We start from the raw sequence: 10,883 nt of genomic DNA, 5'->3' as shown, positions 1-10,883 counted from the left end.
TGAATCCACAAGAAAAAAACAGTTACGTTCCGGCACTATTAAGGCTGTCCTATATATTCCACCTCCTCTTTGCTAGACCTCGGTCATAAATGCCAGCATAGACCACGAACAACCGGAGTATATAAAAAACTCTTCTTTAATGTAAAATAACAAAACCACACGTAAAAAACCTTAGATTTAGCGCTTTCATCTCCTGGAACGGAGACTTCTTCAGAATCAAATTGTAGTTAGCACCAACAGTCTTTTATATTATATTTAATTCCCAATAGTAGTTAAATCAATTGAATAATTGCTTAATCCAATGTTAAGTTTAAAAGGGCAATTCATTTTCATGTTCGTGTTGAACCACATCAAATACAAAGTAAAAATGTTCTAAACATGCTGTTTCTTGAAGAATATTAAATAAAAAATAAATAAATAAGTAAATATATTGATGCAGGTGAAAAACATTTTGCATACAGTGAATAAATAAGATATAAATATATATTTAAATATATAATTCATAATTATGTAAATAATTAAATAAATAAATATATATAAATAAATAAATAGTAGGTTGAATGATTGTATAAAAATAGTAACAGTGGAATAAATATTTTGAATATTTAAAAAAACGTTTTATACACAAAATATACATGTAAATATTGGATAAAAAAATGTATATATATGTATATATTGGTATATATTGGTTTCTCAACCATTAGACCAGTTAATTAAATGTAATACTATCTATCCTAAGTGTCATAATGTTAAATATTCCTCACTATGTAGTCTTCCTAATCATTTTACAAACATATTCATACCCCTAATGTGAACATAAATTCACTTGGCAGCCTACAAAACTTTCTAAAAGACATTTCGACAAAACATTTCAAAAACATTTCAAAAAGCATTTCAAAAAACATAATAAGGAACATTTGTATACCATTATTGCAACATCCCTTCTAATGTTTCTTATCCCTTCCTTCATGGACATTGTTATAACATTTTTATAACATTTTAATAACATATTCATAACATTTTTATATAACATTTTTAAAACATTTTTATTTTCGGGTCATTGGCTAATATTTTCAGTGCCGGGGTGATAGATATGTGGTCATTCAGACCCCAATTACCACAGGCATCTAGCCTGAGTTGCCATATCATCTCCCTATATTCGACTTTGGTCTCCCAATCACCCCCTCGTTCCATATGTTCTACCAATTCCAATACCCAAAATTTATAATCAGCATTTTTACACTCTATTGCATGTCGGTATAGGGCATTATTTTCGTTGTGCCTGTTTATATCTCTTATGTGCTCGTATATTCTATTTCTAAGGTGTCTTTCAGTTTTTCCAATGTAATATTTTTGACAAGCTTTACACACCACTAAATATATAACACCTTTAGAATAACAAGTACTATATTTTTTGGCCCTTAAAGTCAGGTGTAAGTTAGGTAATGTTACTTCCTTTGTTTCTGCAATATACGGGCACTGTGCACATCGGCCACACTTAAATGTCCCATGCTTTTTACTAGTCCCTTCCTTCTCTGTTTTCTTTCTCTCCAGAGTGTTCTTAATGTTCATATTTCTTCTAAAACTGAATTTAAGCTCACTCTTAAATACATCAGTTTTAACTGCCATGTTTTTGAACATGTTCCAAACTTCATAAATACTCTTCTTCAACCAACCAATGTCCTTATAATAAGTAATGGTAAGGTATGGTGTAAAATTATTACTAATAACATTATGTACATTACTATTGTCATTGTTAGTATTATTATTGTTTAACCCATTGTCAATTATAATGTTGTCCATCTTACATAACAGGGGTTTATATCTAGTTTGCCTTCCCTGTGTTACATATTCTTTTATAGGCATTATAAGTTCCCTCGGATAACCTCTTTCAATAAACATTGTCTCAACATGTTTCATTTCTTTCAAAAAATCATCTTCCTCTGATATCATTCTCGCCATCCTGATCATTTGTCCTTTGACAACGTTTTTCTTTAATTGATATGGGTGATCACTACAGAAGTGGAGGTAGGCATTTGAAAAGTGTTCCTTCCTAAATACATTAGATTTGTAACATTTTCTCTCTTTGTCTGTACTTAACTTAATGTCTAGGAAGTGTATTTCATCCTTATCTACCTGATGTACAAAACTCAAAAAGGAGGTAGTATGATTGATATACTCTAAAAATTCCATACTATCCTCCTTATTTCCATTCCATAGAACAAAGATATCGTCCAGGAACCTAAAATACTTAACAATGTATTGATTATACAAAGATTTAAAAACATATTGTTTTTCCCAGTGTAACATTATTATATTGGCATACACTGGGGCACAGGCAGAGCCCATCGCCACCCCTTCTTTTTGGTGGTAATAATCACCTTCAAAGTATACAAAATTATATTTCAACACCAATTCCATACATTCTAGGACAATTCTATACTGATTTGGTGGTAATAATCACCTTCAAAGTATACAAAATTATATTTCAACACCAATTCCATACATTCTAGGACAATTCTATACTGATTAGGTGTAAGAAATTTCATCTCTGTTAAAACCTCCTCAAACCATTCCATACCAATGGTTTGTGGAATAACAGAAAATAAATCTTTAACATCAATTGTTATAAAATATAGATATACATACTGATGTGATTTTGAATTACACAGTAGGAGTATTACTTTAAGGTTGATGGTAAAAAGAAATGTGGTTATTAAAAGTTGAGATGTGACAAAACCAGATATAATAGTCCATAAAAAGAAGACAAAAGTAGCATTAATCTTTGAAATTGCTACACCCAGTGATTACCGTGTCTTACATACAGAGAGGTACAAAGTCATTAAATGCCAGGATTTGCTGCCAGAAACGAGGGTAATGTGGAAGAAGGATACCCTGGAAGTTCCAATAGTAGTAGGAGCAATGGGTCCCATCAAAAATAATGTAAATTGTTATTTAGATATGCTACTGATACATGCAGCTCTGTATGAGTTGCAGAAGGAGTCAGTTCTGGGCACATTGTGGGTGCTGTGAAGAGCACTTTTGGCTAACATCAAAGCTTAAAACAATACTAATTTCACAAACTTTAGTCATACTTTGACTTAGGAATGGGGTCCATTCCCATCATGGTATAACAAAAACAAAAGACTTGGAGAAATTAAACCCTATGAGTTCCTTTAGGAGCTATTTCTCCCCAGTCTCACCCAACATCATGGTCATATCTGCTGTGACATCATTTGTGCCTGCTGCTTTCCCTGACTTCACTTTTTTTTAGTGCTGCTCTTCTTGTACAGTGGGATCCTCCTCTTGTTTCACTGTAGGCTGTGTCTGGGTTAATACAGCTTCTGTGTGGCTTTCTTTATTCAGAAGCTAGTGGAAGTACTTCCATCTACTTTTGATGTCCTGTTTGCTGGTGAGCAATTTGTTGCTAGTATCTCTCCCCCCCCTCCCCCCCAAAAGGAGAGATATCTATACCAGAGGATTGTAGCCCCCCAAACATCTCCAACGCCCAGGTGAGAACTGCTCTCTCCAAGGCAAAAAACACAGCATCCATGGGACCGGATGGTGTCCCCGGCTGTGTGCTCCACGAACTCAATGAGGAATTAAACCCGCAGTTAGGACAGCTGTTTAATCTTAGCCTCACCTCAGGATACGTACTCAAGGAGTGGCACACGGCGACTGTGGTCCCACTTCACAAGGGCGGTGCCTCCACCGACCCTGGAAATTACCGTCCCATTAGCTTGACAAGCCTTATCTGCAAAGCCATGGAGAGGATCATAATGGAACTCATAAATAAAGACATAGGGAACTTGCAGACTTTGGATCCAACCCAGTTCGGCTTTGTCAAAGGCAGATCATGCCTTTTAAACTTGGCTGACATTTTCGAAACAGTCACCAAGGCCATTGATGAGGGTAAGGCAGTCCATACAGCCTACCTCAACCTGGCAAAGGCCTTCGACACAATACCCCACTCAGGTATCATCGAAAAACTCATCAGCTTGAATGTAAACCCATACATCACAAGATGGGTTGCAAACTGGCTAAGTGACAGAACCCACAGAGTCAGAGTTGCTGGCGCCATGTCAGACTCAAAGCCTGTCACAAGTGGTGTCCCACAGGGCTCAGTCCTGGGACCACTCTTGTTCGGCATCTACTTTTCTGAAGTACAAGCAAACACAGGAGGGTTATGGCTAACAAAGTTTGCAGATGACTGCAAACTGGGCGCCATAGTCAAAAACACATCTGACACAGATATCCTTCAGAAGGGCCTCACAGAAACGGATAACTGGTGCCAGAGCCATGGCCTAAAGTTAAACACCAAGAAATGCATAGTCATACCCTTCGGGAAAAACAAAGTTACCCATAGCTACCATATAGGTGGCAATCCACTGAGCACAGAAGAAGTCATCAGGGATCTGGGGACCCAGGTTGACAGTAACCTTTCGTTTGACACTCATGTTGCCAAAGTAGTTAGGAAAACCTTCTACATTGCCCACCTGATCATGAAGGGATTCACATCTAGATCAAGGGAGGTCATCATCCCCCTGTACTCATCACTCATTAGACCTATGATTGAGTACAATGCCCCATTCGAAATGTATCTGACCCGACACCTGCAGCAGCTGGAAAGGCCCCAAAAGTTCCTCACCAAAAGGATAAAGGGTCTCAAAAATATGTCTTATGCTGCCCGACTGAAAGAACTCCAGCTCTATTCAGTCGCATACCGCTTGCTCAGAGGTGACCTGTGCCTGACATATAAGGCCATGTCAAACCCAGATTTGATTAATATGCTTCACCTCAAAAAATCTAGATCCCTCAGAATCACAAGGGCGGGAGACTTAAACCTTGACACGGTTATTAATAGAAAGTGCTGGAGGGACAGATTCATCACCCAGAGACTCCCTATGCTGTGGAACAAAATCCCGGTACATGTGAGGCAGAGCACCTCGCTGGCCTTGTTCAAGAGGAATCTTGACCAATGGATGGGAGATCGCAGATATACATATATGAAACATTGAAAAAGGGTTTTTCTAACCTGAAAGCTTTGTTGTTTATAAAAGTGTTTTAACTCAACTTTTTGTCGTTTGGATTCCTTTGGACTTTGTTTCAGTGCTTGCTTCATTGAGATCGCAGATATACCCCAGGGATTACTTCAGTGTCACTGCTTGACAGAGGCACAGCAAAATAATAGGCATAGTTTTCTTCAAACTAAAGGGGTGGCGAAAGTCACATAATTGTGGTGGGCTAGGCTTATAAATGCCCTTGGGCAGATAGCCTAGTATGAACCTATGAACCTATCCCTTATGAAAGGTGCCTGACTATTTTCTTTATCTTTCTGTCTTTACCTTGCAACCTGATGGAGTTTCTTTGTGCCATCTACTGTGTCACTTTCCAGAAGATGGTAGAGTGTCTCTGAGGCATTGTTCTTTGCCATTGCAGCTCCTCTCTAAGCATCTGTGTTAGCTGACCAGTATTCCTTTTTAGCCTGGTCCATCTTTTCTGTCTCCCACTTTTTCCTGCACTCCTCCTTTCTTTTGATGACTTCCTGGACTCCTCCATTCCGCCACCAACTTTTGTTATGTACCCTGCTACCATACCTGGCTTGGCCATGTGATCATGTGACTGTCTCTATTGCTGAACCATGTGTTGACCACCATGAAGCCATTTGCCAGACAGAAGCCTAGAATGATCTCTCTTGCTTTATTCCTGTTGCCCCACCCATGTGGTCAAAGGCAGTTCCCATATCCTGTTTGCTCAGATATGTGCATTCAGATCACGTATTAAAACACCAATTTATGTTGTCCAGCTGTGTCTAGTAGGTCCTGCAGCTGCTGTCTGAATGCACTCTTTTCTTCATCATCACAACCCTGCTGTAGAGCATAGGCTGAGATATGAATACTGCCATATCTTTACAATACAACTAATTGCCATGAGTCTGTCAATAACTCTGATGACATCCCTCACTGTCTTCTGTAACCTCTCCCTCACTACAATTCCTACACCATTTCTAGTCTGCCCTCCTCCTGAATATTAGACTCTGGATCCCAACCCAAGTGGCTAGAATGTCTAGCCTCTTCCTTAACATCATGTCATCCACTTACAAGATCTGTCCTGTCAGTAACTTTGCATTGAGAGTAGCAGTCCTTAGTTCATGCTTAGCAGGTTGATTGGTAGCATAGCAATTCTAAGTTCACACTTAGTAAGTCGATTTGTATTACATTCAGCTTTCAATCAACAGAGATGTCCCAGGTAACCCAAGCTGGGCAAATGGACACCATCCATCCAGTGGTTATTGACCCAGGGTTGCTGGGCTTCATGGTGAGCATACGTTGGCCAGTAGGGTCACATACAGCCCTCCCATTGTTGGCATGTGTCCCTCGTGTAGGTTGGAGTAGGCCGGGTCTTCAACCCACTTATCACCGGCAAATATCCATGCCCATATTTGGCAACAGTCAACACAACCAAATCACCAAGAGCCAGTTTTTACACTGTCGAGTCACTAGCCCTGACACGGTATGCAGTTTGCAATCCGTGATCTCCTATCTAGTGGATACTGCTCACCACAGTTGATGTCCAAAGATGATTGGTCTATACAGCTCTTCCCTCTCTAGACACCACCTAGAGTCTGTGATATTGCCCACAACTCTTTTTTATATAATTTATTTTTATATAATATAAATAAATGACAAATATAAGTGGTCCCAGCACCAAGGCCTGAGGACCCCTAGTTATGACATTTGAACTTGCTGAGGTGGCACCTGCATTCAATCCATCTTGCTACATGTGGATTATTTTTTAGATTCATCAGTTTGTCCACGATGCTTGCATAGGGGGTGGTATTGAATGCCTTGGTCGGGACCAGGAAAACAGTATGTACCCTATAACTACCATCGATTGACTGAGTTATCCTTTCAAAGAAGTATACAAGGTTAAGGTTGCATGACATACCTTTGACAAAGCCAAAGTGATGCGGATCCAAGTTTAAGAGATTATCAATGTCTTGATTTATGAAGTAGAAATGGCTATTTTTTTCAGGCTTTAATGATGTAGCCCATTACAAGACTTATTTTAAAGAGGTATAGTAGGGGCTTTTGATTGACCACACTTGGTGCTAATTATTGGGAACCATGGATGTTGTTTTTTTTGTTTCAAAAAAGGCTGTTGGACTTGTTCCATTGTGATCTTTTGGGCAGAGCAATCATTGACTGAGGAATCAAGGGGGTAGTTATGATGGTGAATGAGGAAATGTTCACAGTAAATTTGTCAGAATATCATATTTTTTTTGAGAATCAGAAAGGATGGTATCGTGAGTCATCGGTTACCAAAACATGCCATAGAATTAATGCATCCATTTTAGACCTTAAGGTTTTGAGACATACACACTTATGACTTGATGAAGTATGTGCATTGGCTGCTGATGTACAGGTGTGGCCTGGTTGTCGAGATTTCTTAGTTCGTATTCTAGAAAGCTTGCAGAGTGACTTCTTAACCACTTCATCATAAGTGAGTGTAGTGGTGGTGTATCTTGCTGCCTTCAAGAAGCATTCAGATTTATTAAGTGCTTACATCTCTCACAAATTGAGTTATGTTCCAGAAACTATACTGTGGTTTTGATAAGCATGAGACATTTGTTACACTGTCTTAAAAGCCAACTGCTATCAGACTACCTATAGAAGGGGTATGACTGTGAGTCAATATTAACCAGATGGCATATATATGGATCCATTTCATTGTCAAAAGCACAATCACAAATATGGGGTATAAATTAAAAGCTTTATTGGATAAAGAGTCTGTTCAACTATAAAATCACATTAGATATTCATACATTTAATGTCTTTTAGGTTTATAGTAGGCACCTTTGTAAATACTTCAGTTTTTGTTGTTTTTTTAATTCACTTTATTGTTATATTTTCTGTAAACATTGTATGCAATGGATTATGTCTTTTGAAATTTAATAAACTTGTTTTAAAAAAAGCACAATCACAAAACATTAAACCTTAAAAACATCCAGAAAATGCTCTTATGCAAGAGGGGGACAAGCCCCCCTGTGTCCACTACCCTCCTACAACTAAAGTATACCACCTGCGATATTGCAGTATGTTGGGGAAAGGGCCATTGCCCACAAATACTGGCAGCTGACATAAAAGCCAGATCGATACTCTGAATGATAAGAGTAATACAGATTTAATACTTTGGAACAAGAAGTAAGTTGTCTAATTGTGTAGCAGCATGCAGCTCCACCAGAAATGTTGCTGAGTTATGCAAGACAGCTCACTAATGAGCGTGAAGTTTAAAAAGTTTGCTAGTAGCCAAACATGTTGGAAAGTGGCTCTTGGCAAGAATGTCCAGGACAATTAATGCCACATGATATGTACAGTAAATGGTACGGTAAGTAGTACAGTATTAGTGCAGTAATAATTACTATAGGTGTATTATACTGTAGATATGGTAAACAACACTTATTACTGCTTATGAGCAAAGAGCCATAGTTGCCACAATAAGATTAATAGTGCAATGGCTGAGTAGTGTAGTTATGGATACTACAGTTTAAAAATTGCAGTAAGAAGGAAAAGGAATGCATCAAGATAAAGTCCATGTATTTATGTCTGAACAGTGTTACGAGGAGGGGAAAATAAAGTGCAACAGGTATGGAAAGAATAGCACAGTAAATTGGATAAAATAACTTGGAAGGGACTTTCAGAAAGATATCCACAGACTGCTATACAATGTGAACTATAGCAATTCTGCAAAACTCTACTCCAAGAAGTACAAAGCCATACAGTAGAAAATATAACAGTGCAAAGACAACTAACAGCTAATAAAAACTCACAATGCTAGCTTACTCTGAGGAGATAATAGCTGAAAAGAGTGCAAACTAGTATTCACAAGAAAAGAAAAGATTGCTGAACAGTTTTAGATTTTAAAAATACTGACAGGCAACATTAATTTCAATATGAGCTATAAAGTAAGGCACTTTTATGGTGATAGAAAGATCAGTCTGTAGTCACTTCCAGTAAACTAGTATCTCAGTGGGAGTGTCATGCAACTCATGTCAATCAAAGGCAAATCTGCACAATGCAGCAGAAAGTACAGCATTGTAAAGGCAACCAGCAGTCAGTTGAAACTCCATGTTAGCTCATCTACAGGAAATACTACGTTAGAATACAGCAAATTCCCCTTCTTTTGCAAGAGAAAAACATGCTGACAGTTCTAAACATGAAAAGTACTGACAATATAGCTATAAAGTAAAGAACTTCTCTGGTGATGTAGAAGTCAAATCTGTAATCCCTCCCAGTGGACAACATCATGCAGCTCTGTTGAAACTCGGTTCATATGGTATGTAGTCAGTTTGATTATGTGTGGATTGTGAAGGCTGCCAGACCAGCTATCTAGAATTTTGAAAATAATTTTATGTCATTTGTAAATATTAATATAATCCATGGGCTTGTCTTATAAATGTAAGAGAACTATATGTTATGTGTGCATTAAACTGCTGGTATAGAAGTGTACTGTTTTACGACTTCCAGTTCCAGGCAAACTTCTGGGATTCGGTTACAGGACATCAAAAGTATTTTTGACACAGTGGGACAAAGAATGATGTAATCTGAGATAATCCAGCAGAGATGTTAGATAGTAACTTAAGAAGTGTCTCAGAGAGAGAGAGTCTGTGCATTTTGTATTTGTCTTTGGATCTGACAACAACCTCTCATCAACACTTGTCTAGCTGTGTAAGTAAGACTTAGATTACAGTGATTTATCTTAGAGATAGAAATTTGGTAAGATTAGTTTAGATGTTTTCTGTATTTATGTGAGCTGTTCTACAATGTTGTTTTAAAATATTTCCTGTGATTCTGAACTCTGTTGTCACTGTGTTGAGTTATTGAGTATTGTCTTGTTCTTTTATTATTTATTATTAAATATATTTACACCTTTTAATTTTGGCTGGTTTGTTTAGAGATATTTAAGCTCTTAGAGTACTTGCACGTATTTGATGACACTGTATAGGCCACTCTTAAATAGCCTTAAAAGTCTTGGACACACTTACCATTTGGATAATAGTAACATTAAACAGTAGAACTAGTCACTCTTTGGGACGGGCCTTATAGTAGCTGATAAGAGTGGTTGGTGACAGCTGGTACTACCTTATAGTCTGGGCAGAAGGGGCATAGCTAGTGAACCTGTGCCAGCCTTCCCCAGGAGTGTCTGTGTGTTTCTATATAAATCAAATCTCAAAGTGTGTGTGTGTGTGTATGAGCTACTTGGGCAGGGACACAAAGTACTGGTTGTACAGAGAGGGTGTTGGAGGTTTTGGCTTGACCACTCAGCTAAGATCTTAACCCTATAGCTGTGCCAGTTGGGAGTCTTATTGGGGATCTGGAGAGAGAGAGAGAGACCAGCCCCAGACTGACTGTGATCTCTGTGTGCTCTTAAGAGAAATTGTACTTTACTGTGTGTATACTTGTTTTCCTCCCAATGTGCACGTCCCTCAGGTGCTAGTGGTGAGGATTGAGGCTCCTTGATTACTGGACCAGTGCAGGGGCATCACATATTAATTGGTTGCCAGTGGTGGGATAGCCACATCACATATTAATTGGCTGATAGTGGTGAGATAGCCACATCACATATTATTTGGTCTGTAGTGGTGTGGATATTGAATTCCTGTAGCTTGTGTACAGTGGCCACTGAAGGTGCTAGTACTGTTATTCAGCCACACAGTGAACATTCAGAGTTCATATCACAATTGTTTTATTTTTTTTTTTGTTAGCTTATTAGTCAGGGAGAGCAGGCAAGCATGTCAGCAGAGGAGTATGGCAAGCTGACAAAGAGCTAGTTGGCTGAGATGTGCCAGGCTAAAGGACTGGTTCATGCCAACCTAAGGCAGA

The sequence above is a fragment of the Protopterus annectens genome, chromosome 2.part1 (assembly GCF_019279795.1).
Source record: "Protopterus annectens isolate FY-2018-M chromosome 2.part1, PAN1.0, whole genome shotgun sequence".
NCBI classification, from domain to species: domain Eukaryota; kingdom Metazoa; phylum Chordata; order Ceratodontiformes; family Protopteridae; genus Protopterus; species Protopterus annectens.
The sequence above is the reverse complement of the archived record's forward strand: the minus strand, read 5'-3'. Positions refer to the sequence as shown.